This window comes from Macaca thibetana, chromosome 16, assembly GCF_024542745.1.
Source record: "Macaca thibetana thibetana isolate TM-01 chromosome 16, ASM2454274v1, whole genome shotgun sequence".
Classification (NCBI taxonomy): Eukaryota; Metazoa; Chordata; class Mammalia; order Primates; family Cercopithecidae; genus Macaca; species Macaca thibetana.
Window position 1 is genome coordinate 47,018,110 of NC_065593.1, and position 18,021 is coordinate 47,036,130.

At 46.2% G+C, this 18,021-nt stretch overlaps 1 protein-coding gene and 1 non-coding gene across 5 annotated transcripts in view; both read left to right on the forward strand.

Moving 5' to 3' along the window:
- CBX1 (chromobox 1) overlaps positions 1–18,021 on the forward strand; it is a 181,622-nt gene that overhangs the window by 153,128 nt on the left and 10,473 nt on the right. The gene's annotated exons all lie outside the window — the stretch shown is intronic.
- LOC126940108 (U6 spliceosomal RNA) lies at positions 7,011–7,117 on the forward strand. Its single transcript, XR_007720619.1, has one exon. It is a non-coding gene; the product is annotated as a U6 spliceosomal RNA (small nuclear RNA).

Below are 18,021 nucleotides of genomic sequence, written 5' to 3' on the forward strand. Positions count from 1 at the left end.
ACTTTTTTTTTTTTTTTTTTTTTTTTCCTTTGAGATGGAGTCTTGTTCTGTCTCGCAGACTGGAGTGCAGTGGCGCGATATCAGCTCACTGCATCCTAACCCTGTTTTGTGAGTTCGAGCAATTCTTGTGCCTCAGCCTCTTGAATAGCTGGGACTACAGGTGCGCCATGCTGGCTAATTTTTTTTTTTTGTAATTTTAGTAGACACGGGGTTTCACCATGTTGCTGGGCTGGTCTCAAACTCCTGGCCTCAAGCGATCCGCCTACCTCAGCCTCCCAAAGTGCTGAAGTTACAGATGTGGGCCACAGTGGCCGGCCCATACTTTTTTTTTTTTTTTTTTTTTTTTTTGAGGCAGAGTCTTGTCCTGTATCCCGGACTGGAGTGCAATGGCGCAATCTTGGTTCACTGCAAACCTCCACCTCCCAGGTTCAAGGAATTCTCCTGCCTTAGCCTCACGAGTATCTGGGATTACAGGCACATGCCACCACACCTGGCTGATTTTTGTATTTTTACTAGAGTTGGGATTTCACCATCTTAGCCAGGCTGGTCTTGAACTCCTGACCTCAAGTGATCCACCTGCCTTGGCCTCCCAATGTGCTGGGATTACAAGCATGAGCCACTGCACCCCACCAAACCCACACTTCTTCTTTTTTTTTTTTTTTGAGATGGAGTTTCACTCTTGATGCCCAGGCTGGAGGGCAGTGGCACGATCTTGGCTCACCGCAACTTCCCCCTCCCAGGTTCAAGCAATTCTCCTACCTCAGTCTCTGGAGTAGCTGAGATTACAGGCATGCGCCACCTCACCCAGCTAATTGTGTATTTTTAGTAGAGATGGGGTTTCTCCATGTTGGTCAGACTAGTTTCGAACTCCCAACCTCAGGTAATTCGCCTCCCTCATCCTCCCAAAGTGCTGGGATTACAGGCGTGAGCCACCATGTTGGGCCTAAGCTCACTCTTCTTAATAGATGAGCAAAGTTATGGAGGAAGCATAGAATGTGTTCAGGTTATGGCCAGGTTATAGTCTTTGACAGGAGTGTAGATTTTGTGAGGGAAGAAGGGACATAATTAGTCTGGAATAGGAACTGAAGAATGTTTAAGTGTTACGCTGAGGACTTTGGCCTTTGTTTTAAATGGAAGGAAACCTTGTAGAAAATATTTCCTATACAGTCAGCTCCAGCCCAAACTGGTTTATATGTGTCACATTGCCTTTGTTTACAACAGTTCCTGAAGCCAAATTGCCGTACCAGTCCACCTTTTCAAATGCTAGTAAAGCCCGGTTTCAATCCCAACTTTTCAAAATGTTTCCTAATACCCTAGCCAGGTTCTTCCTCCAACCTCCTGTAGTGCATTTATGGCTACTTTTTATTGCTTATACTACTTTTGGTAATTATGTATGCTTGCCATTTTGGACTCTCACTTGAACTTGCATTGTTTACCTTTTTGTATTTTTTTTTCTTCCAGACCTGTCTTCTCTGTGTCTTTTTTTTTCTTTTAATTTTATTTTTGAGGCGGAGTCTCGCTCTCTTGCCCAGGCTGGAATGCAGTGTCGTGATCTGGCCTCACTGCAACCTCTGCCTCCCAGGTTCAAGCAGTTCTCCCTGCCTCAGCCTCCCAAGTAGTTGGGTAACTGGGATTACAGGTGCCTGCCATCACGCCCAGCTAATTTTTTTTATTTTTATATTTTTTGAGACAGAGTTTTGCTCTTGCTGCCCAGGCTAGAGTGCAATGGTATGATCTCGGCTCACCGCAAGCTCTGCCTCCTGGGTTCAAGCGATTCTCCTGCCTCAGCCTCCCGAGTAGCTGAGATTACAGGCATGCGCCACCACATCTGGCTCATTTTGTATTTTTAGTAGAGATGGGGTTACTCCGTGTTGGTCAGGCTGGTCTTGAACTCCTGACCTCAGGTGATCTGCCCGCCTCCCAAAGTGCTGGGATTACAGGCGTGAGCCACCACACCTAGCCTAATTAATTAATCTTTTAGAGATGGAGTCTCACAGCTGGGCGCCAGCACTTTGGGAGACCGAGGTGGGCAGATCACGAGGTCAGGAGTTCAAGACCAGCCTGGCCAAGATGGTGAAACCTCATCTCTACTAAAAATAGAAAAATTAGTCAGGCCTTGTAATCCCAGTTACTCAGGAGGCTGAGGCAGGAGAATCACTTGAATCCGGGAGGCGGAGGTTGTGAGCCAAGGTCACCGCACTCTAGCCTGGGTGACAGAGCAAGACCCCCTCTCAAAAAGAAAAGAGCGATGGAGTCTTGCTATGTTGCCCAGGCTGGTCTGAAACTTGTGGGCTCAACCACCCCACAACTCTCGTCTTGGCCTCCTAAAGTGCTGGGATTACAGGTGTGAGCCACAATGCCTAGCTAATTTGATTTTATCTCCTTTTTTTTTTTTTTTTTTTTTTTTGAGACGGAGTCTCGCTCTGTCACCCAGGCTGGAGTGCAGTGGCCGGATCTCAGCTCACTGCAAGCTCCGCCTCCCGGGTTTACGCCATTCTCCTGCCTCAGCCTTCCGAGTAGCTGGGACTACAGGCGCCTGCCACCTCGCCCGGCTAAGTTTTTGTATTTTTAGTAGAGACGGGGTTTCACTGTGTTAGCCAGGATGGTCTCAATCTCCTGACCTCGTGATCCGCCCGTCTCGGCCTCCCAAAGTGCTGGGATTACAGGCTTGAGCCACCGCGCCCGGCCGATCTTATCTCTTAATAGTATTAAAAACTAGAAGATCTGGTCGGGCATGGTGGCTCACGCCTGTAATCCCAGCATTTTGGGAGACTGAGGCGGGCAGATCAACTGAGGTCAGGAGTTCGAGACCAGCCTGGCCAACATGGTGAAACCCCGTTTCTACTAAACATTCAAAAAATTAGCTGGGCATGGTGGTGCACACTTGTAATCCCAGCTACTTAGTGGGACTGAGACAGGAGAAGCACTTGAACTCCGGAGGCAGAAGTTGCGATGAGCCGAGATCGCGCCCCTGCACTTGAGCCTGGGCAACAGAGTGAGACTCTGTCTCAAAAAAAAAAAAAAAAGCTGGGCATGGTGGCGGGCACCTGTAATCCCAGCTACTTGGGAGGCTGAGGCAGGAGAATTGGTTGAACCCCAGAGGCAGAGTTCTGAAGTAAGCTGAGATCACACCACTTCACTCCTGCCTGAGCGACAAGAGTAAAACTCCATCTTAAACAAACAAAAAAATGCTAGAAGATCTGCAGTTATGAACTTTGATAGCCATTAATTGACTAGATCTTCAACCTAAACTAGGGGTAAAAGGGGAGGAAAGAAAATGGAATAGTAAAAAGAACTAGATGGAAAAAGGAATGAAGTAAGAAGTGATATGCAAAATAATTGTCATCTTCTCCCTGCCTGATTCCCTCAGTCTAGTCAAGGTATTTCCACCTGGCCACATTTCTTTTCCTCAGACAAAGCAAGCTCATTCTCAACTTAGGACTTTCAAACCAACTATTCCCTAAACTTGGAGTGCTTTTCTTATTTTGGCTGAGTTGTCTCCTTGTAGTTGGGTTTCTGTTTAAATGTTACTCTAAAGAGATTTGCTTTGTAACATCAGTAATATTTTATTGTTTATTGTCTGTGCCATGCTTTGCAAATACATGTGTGCACACACTCAATAGTGCTCACTCACTTGTCCGCACTAGAATAATAAGGTCTAAGAGATCAAGGATTTTGTCTGTCTTGTCCACGCCATTTTTCCAGCACCTCACACATGATAGGTGCCCAGTAGATAATTTTTATGTGAATGAATACTATAGGAGCATGTTCATACAGAGTTAACCCAGTCTGGGGCTTCAGGGAAGGACTTCTAAGGAAGTGACATTTAAGCTAAGGAAATTGGTTAAGTGAAAAGTTGGGCAAAGCACAAGGTAATTATGATTGATAGGTGTAAGTGCAGGGACCTTCAGCTCAAATGCCCATAGATAATGATGTGAAGAGATACAGGTTTTCATTTTGAAATCACTGGCTACTGTTGAAAATGCATTGGATCAGGAGTTATCCATGCAAGAGATGATGGTGGCTTGGAATAGAGCAGTAGCAGTGGGGCTAGAAAAAAGTATGAATTGGAAGATATTTAAGATATAAAATTGGCTGGGCGCGGTGGCTCAAGCCTGTAATCCCAGCACTTTGGGAGGCCGAGCGGATCACAAGGTCAGGAGATCGAGACCATCCTGACTAACGCGGTGAAACCCCGTCTCTACTAAAAAAACACAAAAAACTAGCCAGGCGAGGTGGCGGGCGCCTGTAGTCCCAGCTACTCAGGAGGCTGAGGCAGGAGAATGGCGTAAACCCGGAGGCAGAGCTTGCAGTGAGCTGAGATCCGGCCACTGCACTCCAGCCTGGGCAACAGAGCGAGACTCCGTCTCAAAAAAAAAAAAAAATTTGTCACAAATAAATTTTGTTAAAATTTTGTTTGTATCCAGAACGTACTTCCTTCCTTTACTCCTCGGAAGGTAAATTCCTTTTGCCATTTATTTGTTTAGAGACAGAGTTTCACTCTTGTTGCCCAGGCTAGAGTGCAGTGGCACAATCTCGTCCCACTACAACCTCCGCCTCCCGGGTTCAAGTGATTCTCCTGCCTCAGCCTCCTGAATAGCTGGGATTACAGATATGTGCCACTATGCCTGGCTAATTTTGTATTTTTAGTAGAGATGGGGTTTCACCATGTTGGTCAAGCTGGTTTCAAACTCCTGACCTCAGGTGATCCTCCCACCTCGGCCTCCCAAAGTGTTGGGATTACAGGCGCGAGCCACCGTGCCTGGCCTCCTTTTGCCATTTATTACACAAACTTTGTGACTTTATTCTCCTCCCTGGGCCAGATAAACGAAAAAGCACAAGAAATTCCTGCACTTCAGGTATATGTATTGTGATTTCTGTTTCTGGCAGCTCTTCTGTCTCAGTCCTCCAGAAATAAGATCTTGGTTTCTCTGTTTTGTAGTTCTTGGTTCGTTCATGGTAGCCATATCTGGGTTCTTCTTGAGTGTTTTCTGGAACTGCTCTGCTCTTTGGAGAAACCGAGTCATGAATTTCAGCCAGATCTATAGGATAAAAATGTTGTTTTCTCATTGAGAAGTGTACTGGGTTTCAGAAAGCTGTCTCTGAATATACACTGCTTAAGCAGTATATAATGAAGACTGTAGAGTGTATGTGCAAATATATAAATAATTAATGCCAGGGGTCATAAAAGCTAACCTCTCAGGGCCAGGCGTGGTGGCTCACGCCTGTAATCCCAGCACTTTGGGAGGCTGAGGCGGGTGGATCACGAGGTCAGGAGATCGAGACCAGGATGGCTAACATGGTGAAACCCTGTCTCTACTAAAAATACAAAAAAATTAGCCGGGCGTGGTGGCTGGCGCCTGTAGTCCCAGTTACCCGGGAGGCGGAGCTTGCAGTGAGCCGAGATCATGCCACTGGACTCCATCCTGGGCGACAGAGCAAGACTCCGTCTCAAAAAAGAAAAAAGCTAACCTCTCAGTTATCCCATGAGGGTCATTAAGTCTGTTTTACAGATGAAGAAACTGAGTTATACAGTAACTATATGTGACTACCTATAGACATAAAGTTGAGAGGTCAGAGAAGTGAAAGGTATTAGGGGCCAAGGCTTGGAATCATGACAGTTGTGTTTTGCTTATTATCTTGGTGTTTGGTTAAACAGGTCTTTCACTGGGAAGCAGACCACACAGCAACCGTAATCATGCTTCTGGTGCTCCTGTTACCTTTCTTCTGGTGAAAGGGATGCTGAGGATCTTTTAAGCGGTGCTCTTCCAGTTTCATTGCTGTACAACAAAGATCTAGACTGGCTGGTGTTGAATGTGATATAGAGGAGGTTTTGTTTTCAAGCACATCAGTTGTTACTTCCCTTACTGCTTCATCGTTATTCTAAATGTAATGGAGAAAATAAAATGTTTACCTGTATTCTAGCGAACTATGAGAACTGATTTTTTTTTGTTTTTTTTTTGAGACAGAGATTTACTCTTACTGCCCAGGCTGGAGTGCAATGGCACGATCCCAGCTCACCAAAACCTCTGCTTCCCGGGTTCAAGTGATTACCTCAGCCTCGCCTAGTAGCTGGGATTACAGGCATGTGCCACCATGCCCAGCTAATTTTGTATTTTTAGTAGAGACGAGATTTCTCCATGTTGGTCAGGCTGGTCTTGAACTCCTGACCTCAGGTGATCCGCCTGCCTCGGCCTCCCAAAGTGCTGGGATTATAGGCCTGAGCCACCGTGCCTGGCCCCAAGAACTGATTTATGTTTCCAGTAATGTGTGTAATTTCACTTGAGGAATATGGTTTTTGCCAATCCTCTTATAGCAGTAGCTTTTATCCAAGAATGTTCATCAAAATCACCTGTGGAGCTTCGAAAGCTGCAGATGCCTGGCCAGGGACTGTGGCTCACGCCTGTAATCCCAGCACTTTGGAAGGCCGAGATGGGCAGATCATGAGGTCAGGAGATCGAGACCATCCTGGCTAACACGGTGAAACCCCATCTCTACTAAAAATACAAAAAAATTAGCCAGGCGTGGTGGCGGGCGCCTGTAGTCCCAGCTACGAGGGAGGCTGAGGCAGGAGAATGGCGTGAATCTGGGAGGCGGAGCTTTCAGTGAGCCGAGATCACGCCACTGCACTCCAGCCTGGGCGACTGAGACTCCAGCTCAAAAAAAAAAAAAAGAAAGAAAGAAAGATGCAGATGCCAGCTCTTAAAATTAAGCTGTGAATTAATTACTCTTGATTCAGATTTACACTGTTCCTGGATTCCTTGGGACACTATAAGCAAGTTTTGGGTTTTTTTGGTTTTGTTTTTTATTGAGGCAGAGTCTTGCTGTGTCGCCTAAGCTGGAGTGCCGTGGTGCGATTTTGGCTCACTGCCAGTGTCAAAACAGTATTCTTCATAATTTAAAAAAAAAAAAAGGAAACCATACAATGGAATGCTATGGCAGCTGTTAGGGATGGAGATCTTTATGGAATAATGTCAAAGATACGTTGCATTGTATAAAAGGGTAAACTGGCGCTTGTTTAGGCAGCACATGTACTAAAATTGGAATGATACAGAGAAGATTAGCATGGCTCCTATGCAAGGATGACACACAAATTCATGAAGCAGTCCATATTTTTAAGTATTTTTTAAAAAAAAATTCAAAAGTAAAACAATTTTCTTTATTTATTTTCTTTGTTTCTTTCTTTATTTTGAGATGAAGTCTCGCCTTGTCGCCCAGGCTGGAGTGCAGTGGTGTGATCTCGGCTCACTGCAACTTCCGCCTCCCAGATTCAAGCGATTTTCCTGCCTCAGCCTCCTGAGTAACTGGGATTACAGGAATGTGCCACCACGCCCAGCTAATTTTTGTATTTTTAGTAAAGATGGGGTTTCACCATGTTTGTAAGGCTGGTCTCGAACTTCTGACCTCATGATCTGCCCACCTCAACCTCCCAAAGTGCTGGGATTATAGGCGTTAGCCATTGCACCTGGCAACAAGAAAAAAAATTTTTTTTTTTGAGACGGAGTCTCGCTCTGTCGCCCAGGCTGGAGTTCAGTGGCGCTATCTTGGCTCACTGCAAGCTCCGCCTGCCGGGCACGCCATTCTCCTGCCTCTGCCTCCCGAGTAGCTGGGACTACAGGTGCCCACCACCACGCCCGGAGATTTTTTTGTACTTTTAGTGGAGACGGGGTTTCACCGTGTTAGCCAGGATGGTCTTGATCTCCTGACTTCGTGATCCACCCGCTTCAGCCTCCCAAAGTGCTGGGATTACAGGCATGAGCCACCACGCCCGGACTGAACTTTTTTTTTTTTTTTGAGATGGAGTCTCCCACTGTTGCCCAGGCTGGAGTGCAGTGGCGCGATCTTGGCACACTGTAACCTCCACCTCCCACGTTGTAGCGATTCTCCTGCCTCCACCTCCCAAAAGTAGCTAGGATTACAGGCGCCTGCCACCACGCCCAGGTAATTTTTTGTGTTTTTAGTAGAGATGGGGTTTCACTATGTTGGCCAGGCTGGTCTCAAACTCCTGACCTTGTGATCCGCCCACCTTGGCCTTCCAAAGCACTGGGATTACAGGCATGAGCCACTGTACCTGGCCACGTTATACATTTTTGTAATCGAATGTTCATATACGATTTTAATTAGAAAAAATGAAAATACTGCTTTAAAAACACCACTTCCTGATGTATTTTCTGTGGAGTAGGGTCTAGGCATCTGTATTTCTTCCTTTTTTTTTTTTTTTTTTTTTGTTTGTTTTTGTTTTTGAGATTGAGTCTTGCTCTGTTGCCAGGCTGGAGTACAGTAGTACAATCTCAGCTCACTGCAACCTCCAATTCCCTGGTTCAAGTGATTCTCCTGCCTCAGCCTCCCGAGTAGCTAGGACTACGTGAGTGTTCCACTATGCCCAGACAATTTTTGTGTTTTTACTAGAGACGGGGTTTCGCCATGTTGGCCAGGATGGTCTTGACCTGATTTGACCTCCCAAAGTGTTGGAGTTACAGGCGTGAGCCACTGTGCCCAGCATTTTTATTTTGTTTTGTTTTGTTTTGTTTTGTTTTGTTTTGTTTTGAGATGGAGTCTCACTCTGTTGCCCAGGCTGGAGTGCAATGGCACGATCTTGGCTTACTGCAACCTCTGCCTCCCGGGTTCAAGCTATTCTCCTGCCTCAGCCTCCTGAGTAGCTGGGATTACAGGCACACACCACCATGCCCAGCTAATTTTTTTTTTTTTTTTTTTTTTGTTTTGTTTTTTTTTTTGAGACGGAGTCTCGCTCTGTCGCCCAAGCTGGAGTGCAGTGGCGGGATCTCAGCTCACTGCAAGCTCCGCCGCCCAAGTTTACACCATTCTCCTGCCTCAGCCTCCTGAGTAGCTGGGACTACAGGCGCCTGCCACCTCGCCCGGCTAGTTTTTTGTATTTTTTAGTAGAGACGGGGTTTCACCGTGTTAGCCAGGATGGTCTTGATCTCCTGACCTCGTGATCCGCCCGTCTCGGCCTCCCAAAGTGCTGGGATTACAGGCTTGAGCCACCGCGCCCAGCCAATTTTTGTATTTTTAGTAGAGATGGACGTTTCACCATGTTGGCCAGGCTGATCTCAAACTCCTGACCTCGTCGTGATCCACCCACCTCGCCTCCCAAAGTGCTGGGATTACAGATGTGAGCCATCGCATCCCGGCAGGCATCTGTATTTCTAAACTCCATAGGTGATTCTGAATCTCACAGAGGTGAAGGTTCTCAACTCAGAGTTTGCTTTCCTCTGAATTCTTTTTTTTTTTTCTTCTTTTTTTTTTTTTTTGAGATGGAATCTCACTCTGTTGCCCAGGCTAGAGTGCAGTGGTGCGATCTGGGCTCGCTGCAACCTCTTCTTCCCAGGTTCACCTGATTCTCCTGCCGCAGCCTCCTGGGTAGCTGGGACTACAGGCACCTGCCACCACGCTCAGCTAATTTTTTGGTTTTTTAGTAGAGACGGGGTTTTACCATGTTAGCCAGGATGGTCTCTATCACCTGACTTCGTGATCTGTCTACCTTGGCCTCCCAAAGTGCTGGGATTACAGGCGTGAGCCACCGCGCCGGGCCATTTTTATTTATTTATTTATTTATTTATATTTGAGACAGAGACTCACTCTATAGCCCAGGCTGGAGTGCAGTGATGTGATCTCGGCTCACTGCAGCCTCTGCCTTCTGGATTCAAGTGATTCTCCTGCCTCAGGCTCCCAAGTAGCTGCAATTACAAATGTGCACCACCATGCCCAGCTAATTTTTGTATTTTTTAGTAGAGACAGGGTTTCACCGTGTTGGCCAGGCTGGTCTCAAACTCCTGACCTCAGGTGTTCTGCCTGCCTTGGCTTCCCAAAGTACTGGGATTACAGGCGTGAGCCATCGTGCCTGACCCTGACCAACATTTTAAATGCTTCACCTTAGCATTTAACTAGAAACCCTACTGGTTTAGTTTCCTAGGTCTGTAGGTGTTACCATGGCCTCACATTTATAATTTGGTTTTTCAAACTGGCAAGAAATCAGAATCGTGGAAGTTCCTAGCGTAGCACTTCATAGTTCATGTATATAGTGGCAGCCAAGAGCTGTGGCCACACTGGCTTCTCGAAGCCTTCTTGTACCCTTCCACAGTACAAACTATTTCAAAGCAAAATGAAATACCTAAGCTTGTGTTTGTTACGTTACTGCCTTCTGCAGTCAAGTAGCATTGTTCCTTCTTTACATTTTCTAGCTCCTCAGTGCAGGGGTGGAGGGTGGGTGAGGAAAATCACAACAGTACTCTTTCTCTTAAAATTGAGCTATGAATTAATTACTCTTGATTCAGATTTACACTGTTCCTGGATTCTTGGGACGCTATAAACAAGTTTTGGGTGTTTTGTTTTGTTTTGAGACAGAGTCTCGCTCTGTTGCCCAGGCTGGAGTGCAGTGGTGCGATCTCGGCTCAGTGCAAGCTCCACCTCCTGGGTTCACGCCATGTCCTGCCTCAGCCTCCCAAGTAGGTGGGACTACAGGCGCCCGCCACCACGCCCAGCTAATTTTTTGTATTTTTAGTAGAGATGGGGTTTCACCGTGTTAGCCAGGATGGTCTCGATCTCCTGACCTTGTGATCTGTCTGCCTCAGCCTCCCAAAGTCCTGGGATTACAGGCGTGAGCCACCGTGCCCGACCAGTTTTGTTTTTTATTGAGACAGAGTCTTGCTGTGTCACCCAGGCTGGAGTGCAGTGGTGTGATTTTGGTTCACTGCCAATGTCTGCCGCCTGGGTTCAAGCAATTCTCATGCCTTAGCCTCTTGAGTAACTGGGACTACAGGTGCACGCCACTACCATGACCAGCTTATTTTTTTGCATTTTTAGTAGAGACGAGGTTTCGCCATGTTGACCAGGCTTTTCTCAAACTCCTGACCTTAGGTGATTCTGCCTGCCTCGGCCTCCCAAATTGCTGGGATTACAGGCGTGAGCCATCATGCCTGGCCTGGTTTCTTAAAATTGACATTTTCTCAGTAGTTCTCTCTGTAGTCTGCTTGCTAGATGTTTAACTTCAAAAATTGTACACTATATAGCACTTGTCAATTTAAAAGACTCAGAAGACTGCTGGGGCATTAAAAACCCAGCTTTGTTTCAGTCTGCAGGTTTAATAAACAATGAATACCTTCATATTCCAGAAACCAATTAAAAATCTTTTTTTTTTTTAACAGAGACATACCTTTCAAGGTCTTTTCTGAGAAAAATCATTACCAGTCACTTTCTCATTTACCAATGACAAATTATAGGGAGGAGTCATCTCAAGAGACCTCTGTGTCCTTTCCTTATACAGTCTGGAGGGAAGTTACCCTGTAGGTTTGTGGCTAGCTGCTAGTTTTTTTTTTTGTTTGTTTGTTTGTTTGTTTGTTTTTGAGACGGAGTCTCACTCTGTTGCCCAGGCTGGAGTGCAGTGGCGCGATCTCAGCTCACTGCAAGCTCCGCCTCCCGGGTTCATGCCATTCTCCTGCCTCAGCCTCCCGAGTAGCTAGGACTACAGGCGCCCACCACCACGCCCGGAGATTTTTTTGTACTTTTAGTGGAGACGGGGTTTCACCATGTTAGCCAGGATGGTCTTGATCTCCTGACCTCGTGATCCACCCGTCTCGGCCTCCCAAAATGCTGGGATTACAGGCGTGAGCCACTGCGCCCGGCCTAGCTGCTAGTTTTATGTGTTCAACAGGGCATTTAACTTAGCCTTGCTAGATGGCCTTACTGAAGTGCTATGCTCTGTTTAATTGTGTGACCTTAGGTGATTTATTTCATCTAAATTTGGTCTATTTGTGAGATAGAGATAACATCTGAATGGCTTATCTCACAGGATGGTTTTGAAGATTAAATGAGATAATGTGGTAGCACTTTGTAAACTGTAAAGTATAATGCAAATGTATTATTTTTCTAGGAATCTTATAGCAGACTCGGCAAATGTTTAGGTAAAAATTATGGCAATTTTAGATTTTTTTGTTTATAATACTGTGATATAAACCATACGAGTTGGCTAAGTAGGACAGCTGAGGATCTCAGACTGAGGTTTGAGTACATACTGTAAAGCCACACTCCCACGTTTGTAGTCCAGTCTCCTCAGTTACTAGCTTCAACTAGTAACTCTTGGGAGTACTGTAAATAATAAATGAGTAGGCAGGGCGCTGTGGTTCACCTGTAATCCAAACACTTGCGGAGGCCAAAGCGGGATAATTGTGTGAGGCCAGGAGTTTAAGAGAAGCCTGGGGCCCAGCACAGTGGCTCACACCTGTAAACCCAGCACTTTGGGAGGCTGAGGTGGGCGGATCACGAGGTCAGGAGTTCGAGACCAGCCTGACCAACATGGTGACCCATCTCTACTAAAAATACAAAAATTAGCTGGATGTGGTGGCACGCACCTGTAATCCCAGCTACTCAGGAGGCTGAGGCAGGAGAATCCCTTGAACTTGGGAGGCGGAGGTTGCAGTGAGCTGAGATCGCACCACTGCACTCCAGCCTGGGCGACAGAGCAGGACTCCATCTCAAAAAAAAAAAGAAAGAGAAGCCTGAACAACATAGGAATATCTTGTCTCCACCAAAAAAATGGAAAAAATTAGCCAGATTTGGTGGTACAAGCCTATAGTCCCAGCTACTTGGGAGGATGGCTTGAGCCCAGGAGATGGAGGCTGCAATGAGTTGTGATCAGGCCACTGTACTCAGCAACAGAGCAACACCCTGTATCTAAACAAAATTTTTTAAATAAATGAGTAAAGTGTTTGTAATAGTACCTGGCACGTAATAAGCATTCACTATTATTAGATACTTCAGTGAAACTTTGAAGATAAACATGGCTGGTTGAACCACATGGGTCTACTCCCTTTGAAAATCTCACACAAGTAATGGTCGAAGGATTTTTATTTTATTTTTTTGAGATGGAGTTTCACTCTTGTTACCCAGGCTGGAGTGCAATGGCACAATCTCCACTCACTGTAACCTCTGCCTCCCAAGTTCCAGTGATTCTCCTGCCTCGGCCTCCCGAGTAGCTGGGATTACAGGTGCCCACTACCCACACCCAGCTAATTTTTTTGATTTTTAGCAGAGACAGGGTATCACCATGTTGGTCAGGCTGGTCTCAAACTCCTGACCTCAAGTGATCCACTCGCCTCGGCCTCCCAAATTGCTAGGATTACAGGCGTGAGCCACCACACCACCTGGTCAATAAGATTTTTAAAGAGACAAGAAAAATAAGAAAAAGACAAGTAGAGAGGAGATGTCAGAAAGCAGCTAGAAAACTACTTACTGACCAGAAAAAGCTAAAAATTAAGTAGGACTGAATTTAGGAAGAACCAAGAAGGTACAACAAACCAGTTTGTGTAACAGGATTCTGGAAAGGCCACTAGGTACCCCTGACAGTGGGGGTGTGGGTGGAATTTAGAAAATGGTAATTGGCCAGGCATGATGGCTTACACATGTATTCCCAGCACTTTGGGAGGCTGAGGCGGGCAGATCACCTGAGGTTGGGAGTTCGAGACCAGCCTAACCAACATGGAGAAACCCTGTCTCTACTAAAAATACGAAATTAGCTGGGCATGGTGGTGTTTGCCTGTAATCCCAGCTACTTGGGAGGCTGAGGCAGGAAAATCGCTTGAACCCAGGAGGTGGAGGTTGTGGTGAGCCGAGATTGCGCTGTTGCACTCCAGCCTGGGCGACGAGCGAAACTCCATCTCAAAAAAATAAAAAGATAATTGTGTCATTGAAAAAAATAAAATTGCCTGGCATGGTGGCTCACGCCTGTAATCCCAGCACTTTGGAAGGATGAGGTGAGCGGATTACTTGAGGTCAAGTGTTTGAGACCAGCCTGGCCAACATGGTGAAACCACATCTTTACTAAAAATACAGAATAATTAGCCAGGAGTGGTGGCGTGCATATGTAGTCCCAGCTACTTGGGAGGCTAAGGAAGGAGGATCATTTGAACCTGGGAGGTGGAGGTTGCAGTGAACTGAGAATGCGCCACTGCACTCCAGCCTGGGCGACAAAGCAAGACTCCGTCTCAAAGAAAAATAAATAAAATGAAAAGATCATTTTTCCTTTTTTTTTTGTTTTGAGATGGAGTCTTGCTCTATCACCCAGGCTGGAGTGCAGTGGTATGATCTCAGCTCACTGCAAGCTCCGCCTCCCAGGTTCACAGCATTCTCATGCCTCAGCCTCCCAAGTGTAGCTGGGTCTGCAGGTGCCCGCCATGACACCCGGCTAATTTTTTGTATTTTTAGTAAAGATGGGGTTTCACCGTGTTAGCCAGGATGGTCTCGATCTCCTTACCTCATGATCCACCTGCCTCGACCTCCCAAAGTGCTGGGATTACAGCCATGAGATCTGGCCAAAAAATAAGACAGCACTGACTATTATCCACCTGATCCTTCTGCTATGAGCCGAAAGGGTCAGCATAGCTTCTAACTGATCTCTACCTACTGCAAGCTTCTTCTCCCTTTATCATTAATTAGCATGGCCTCAGAGAGGAAGAGTCATAGAATGGCATAATTGTTAGGTAAAGAAAACCCCCAGATGGGGAAATCTAAAGTAAAGCATTCTCATGACTTTGATCTTTACTCATTTTTTTTTTTTTGAGACAGAGTTTCACTCTTGTTGCCCAGGCTGGAGTGCAATGGAGTGATCACGGCTCACTGTAACCTTCACCTCCTGGGTTCAAGTGACTCTCCTGCCTCAGCCCCTCAAAGTGCTGGGATTACAGGCGCCCACCACCATGCCCAGCTAAATTTTTTTATATTCTCAGTAGAGACAAGATTTCACCATGTTGGCCAGGCTGGTCTCGAACTCCTGACCTCAAGTGATCTGCCTGCCTCAGCCTCTCAAAGTGCTGGGATTACAGGCATGAGCCACTGAGCCCAGCCCTTTACTTACTTTTTAAGTATTGTCTTAAGAACAACTCAAATAAGAAGTTATAGAAAACAGATCCCCGCTTCTTCTTGAGCTTTCTTTACTGGCTCATCCCAGAGCATCTACATCCAGAGACTGGATTACTGGAGATTCTCAGTCAGCCTTCCCAATGTGTTTTTTTTGTTTACAATTAGTTCTCTAGGGTTTCAAGAAAGCTGTCTGTCAAAATCACTAGAGAGGGCAGAGATCGGTAGCACAAACCTGTAATTCAAGCACTTTGGGAGGCCTAGGCAGAAGGACTGCTTGAGCCTAGGAGTTTGAGACCAGCCTGGGCAACACAGTGAGACCCCCATCTCTACAAAAAATAATTGGCTGGGTATGCTGGAAGGATCACTTAAGCACAGGAGGTTGAGGCTGCTGTCAGCTGTGATTGTGCCACTGCACTCCAGCCTGGGTCATGAAGCAAGACTGTCTTTAAAAAACAGATAAAGAGGTTCGGCGTGGTGGCTCACACCTGTAATCCCAGCACTTTGGGAGGCCGAGGAGGGCGGATCATGAGGTCAGGAGATCAAGACCATCCTGGCTAACACGGTTGAGTCCAGGGATTCGAGACCAGCATTGGCAACATGGCGAAAACCCTTCTCTATTGAAAATATAAAAATTAGGCCGTCTCATAACCTAGTGTGTAAGTAAACAAATAGATTAAACTTTTCAAAAAAATGGTGTTTATTTTTCTAAGACAAATATTATTTATTTATTTTTGAGACAGAGTCTCGCTCTGTCACCAGGCTGGAGTGCAGTGGCGCGATTTCGGCTTACTGCAACCTCCGCCTCCCGGGTTCAAGCAATTCTCCTGCCTCAGCTTACCAAGTAGCTGGGACTACAGGCGAGTGCCACCACACCCAGCTAATTTTTTGTTTGTTTATTTGTTTTGAGATGGAGTCTGGCTCTGTCGCCCAGGCTGGAGTGCAGTGGCCGGATCTCAGCTCGCTGCAAGCTCCGCCTCCCGGGTTTACGCCATTCTCCTGCCTCAGCCTCCCGAGTAGCTGGGACTACAGGCGCCCGCCACCTCGCCCGGCTAGTTTTTTTGTATTTTTTAGTAGAGACGGGGTTTCACCGTGTTCGCCAGGATGGTCTCAATCTCCTGACCTCGTGATCCGCCCGTCTCGGCCTCCCAAAGTGCTGGGATTACAGGCTTGAGCCACCGCACCCGGCCTAATTTTTGTACTTTTAGTAGAGATGGGGTTTCACTATGTTGGCCAGAATAGTCTCAATCTCTTGACCTCGTGATCTGCCCACTTCGGCCTCCCAAAGTGCTAGGATTACAGGTGTGAGACACCACGCCCGGCCTCAGACAAATATAATTATTAATGTAAATAATACAGATCCTCAAATAGCTGTGAATTCTGAAGCCATAGTGATAGAGTGCCTTTAATTACTTGGGAGATCGGCTATTAGAGGACAATAATTGAATTTGGGGGGCGTTTAGCTGGGGGGCGGTGTGCTTTGTTTTGTTTGGAGATAGGATTGTGCTCTGTCACCCAGGCTGGAGTCTGGTAGCACTATCATAGTTCATTATAACCTCAAACTCCTAGGCTCAAGCAGTCCTCCCACCTCAGCCTCCCAAGTAGCTAGGATTATAAGCACACACCACCACACCTGACTAATTCGTAAAAATTTTTTTTTTTTTTGAGATAGAGTTTTACTCTGTCCCCCAGGCTGGAGTGCAGTGGCATGATCTCAGCTCACTGCAACCTCCATCTCCCGGGTTCAAGCAATTCTCCTGCCGCAGCTCCCTGAGTGGCTGGGATTACAGCTGTGCACCACCAAGCCCAGCTAATTTTTGTATTTTTAGTAGAGATGGAGTTTCACCATGTTGGCCAGGCTGGTGTTGAACTCCCAACCTCAGGTGATCCGCCCGCCTCAGCCTACCAAAGTGCTGGGATTATAGGTGTGAGTCACAACGCCCAGCCTAATTTGTCAATTTTTTGTAGAGAGAGCATCATGCTATGTTGCCCAGGCTTGTCTTGAACACCTGGGCTCAAGCAGTCCACCCACCTCAGCCTCCCAAAGTGTTGGGATCACAGGTATGAGCCACTGCGCCTGGCCCAGTTACTGATTTTAGACAGTCCATGACTCACTCCGTCCTTTCTGTCTGTTGAGAAAAGGTGTTGTGGTAGCCTTGTACCTAAAGGTGATTGTCAGTTTACTTTTCCCTGTGCTATAACCAAAGACTGATAGTGAATCTTGCCACCCCTTCAACTGACAGTGAAAGGAAGCAAGCAAAGAGTAGCATGTGTTCTTGGAAGAAAACACTGCATTTATCCAAGAGGAAAGTTAGATTTTTCTTTTCTCATAAAATAACACTTGTCATTGGGCAATCAGAATTCTGAAAACCTGAAAGCGTCTCCCTCCAGGAAGAAGCACATGCCCCTAAATCATAGGCACAATAAAGCTAGCCAAGAATTAGCCAAAGATTACATGCAATCCACTGGTTAGTCTGTTTAGTAACAGAAGGAAAGGAAGACTTATCTAGAACTTTCTCTAAAAGACAACAAGGGGTTGCGTAGAGAAGGAAAGCAGAGTCTGTAGCAGTGAGTAAATGGAGAGGAGGAGTGTTGAAAAGATAGCTATATGAGCTCTTTTTTAATTTTATTATTATTTTTTTGAGGCAGAGTTTTGCTCTTGTTTCCCAGGCTGGAGTGCAGTGGTGCCATCTCAGCTCACCGCCACCTCTGCCTCCGGGGTTCAAGCAGTTCTCCTGCTTCAGCCTCCCAAGTAGCTGGGATTACAGGCATGTGCCACCACACATGGCTAATTTTTTTGTATTTTTAGTAGAGGTGGGGGTTTCTGCATGTTGTTCAGACTGGTATATGAGCTCTTAACACTGATGTGTGTTCAGAGTGCAGAACTATGTGGACAAGGGGTGGGTGTTGTCTTCAGCCACACTAAAAGGACCTCAGAAAAATTCTGTGCCACCCTGCAAGATTTCAGAATACCTTTGGTAGAAGAAGTATCTAAATTATTTATTATTAGACATTAAGCTTCAGGAAGGCAGGGAACATTTCTTATTCTCCTTAATATCTAGTATTCCACACAGTATCTAGAATTTTCTAGTTACCAAACGTTAAGTCAGCATTATTCATAGATGCAGATGTGGGAATATACTTTTATTT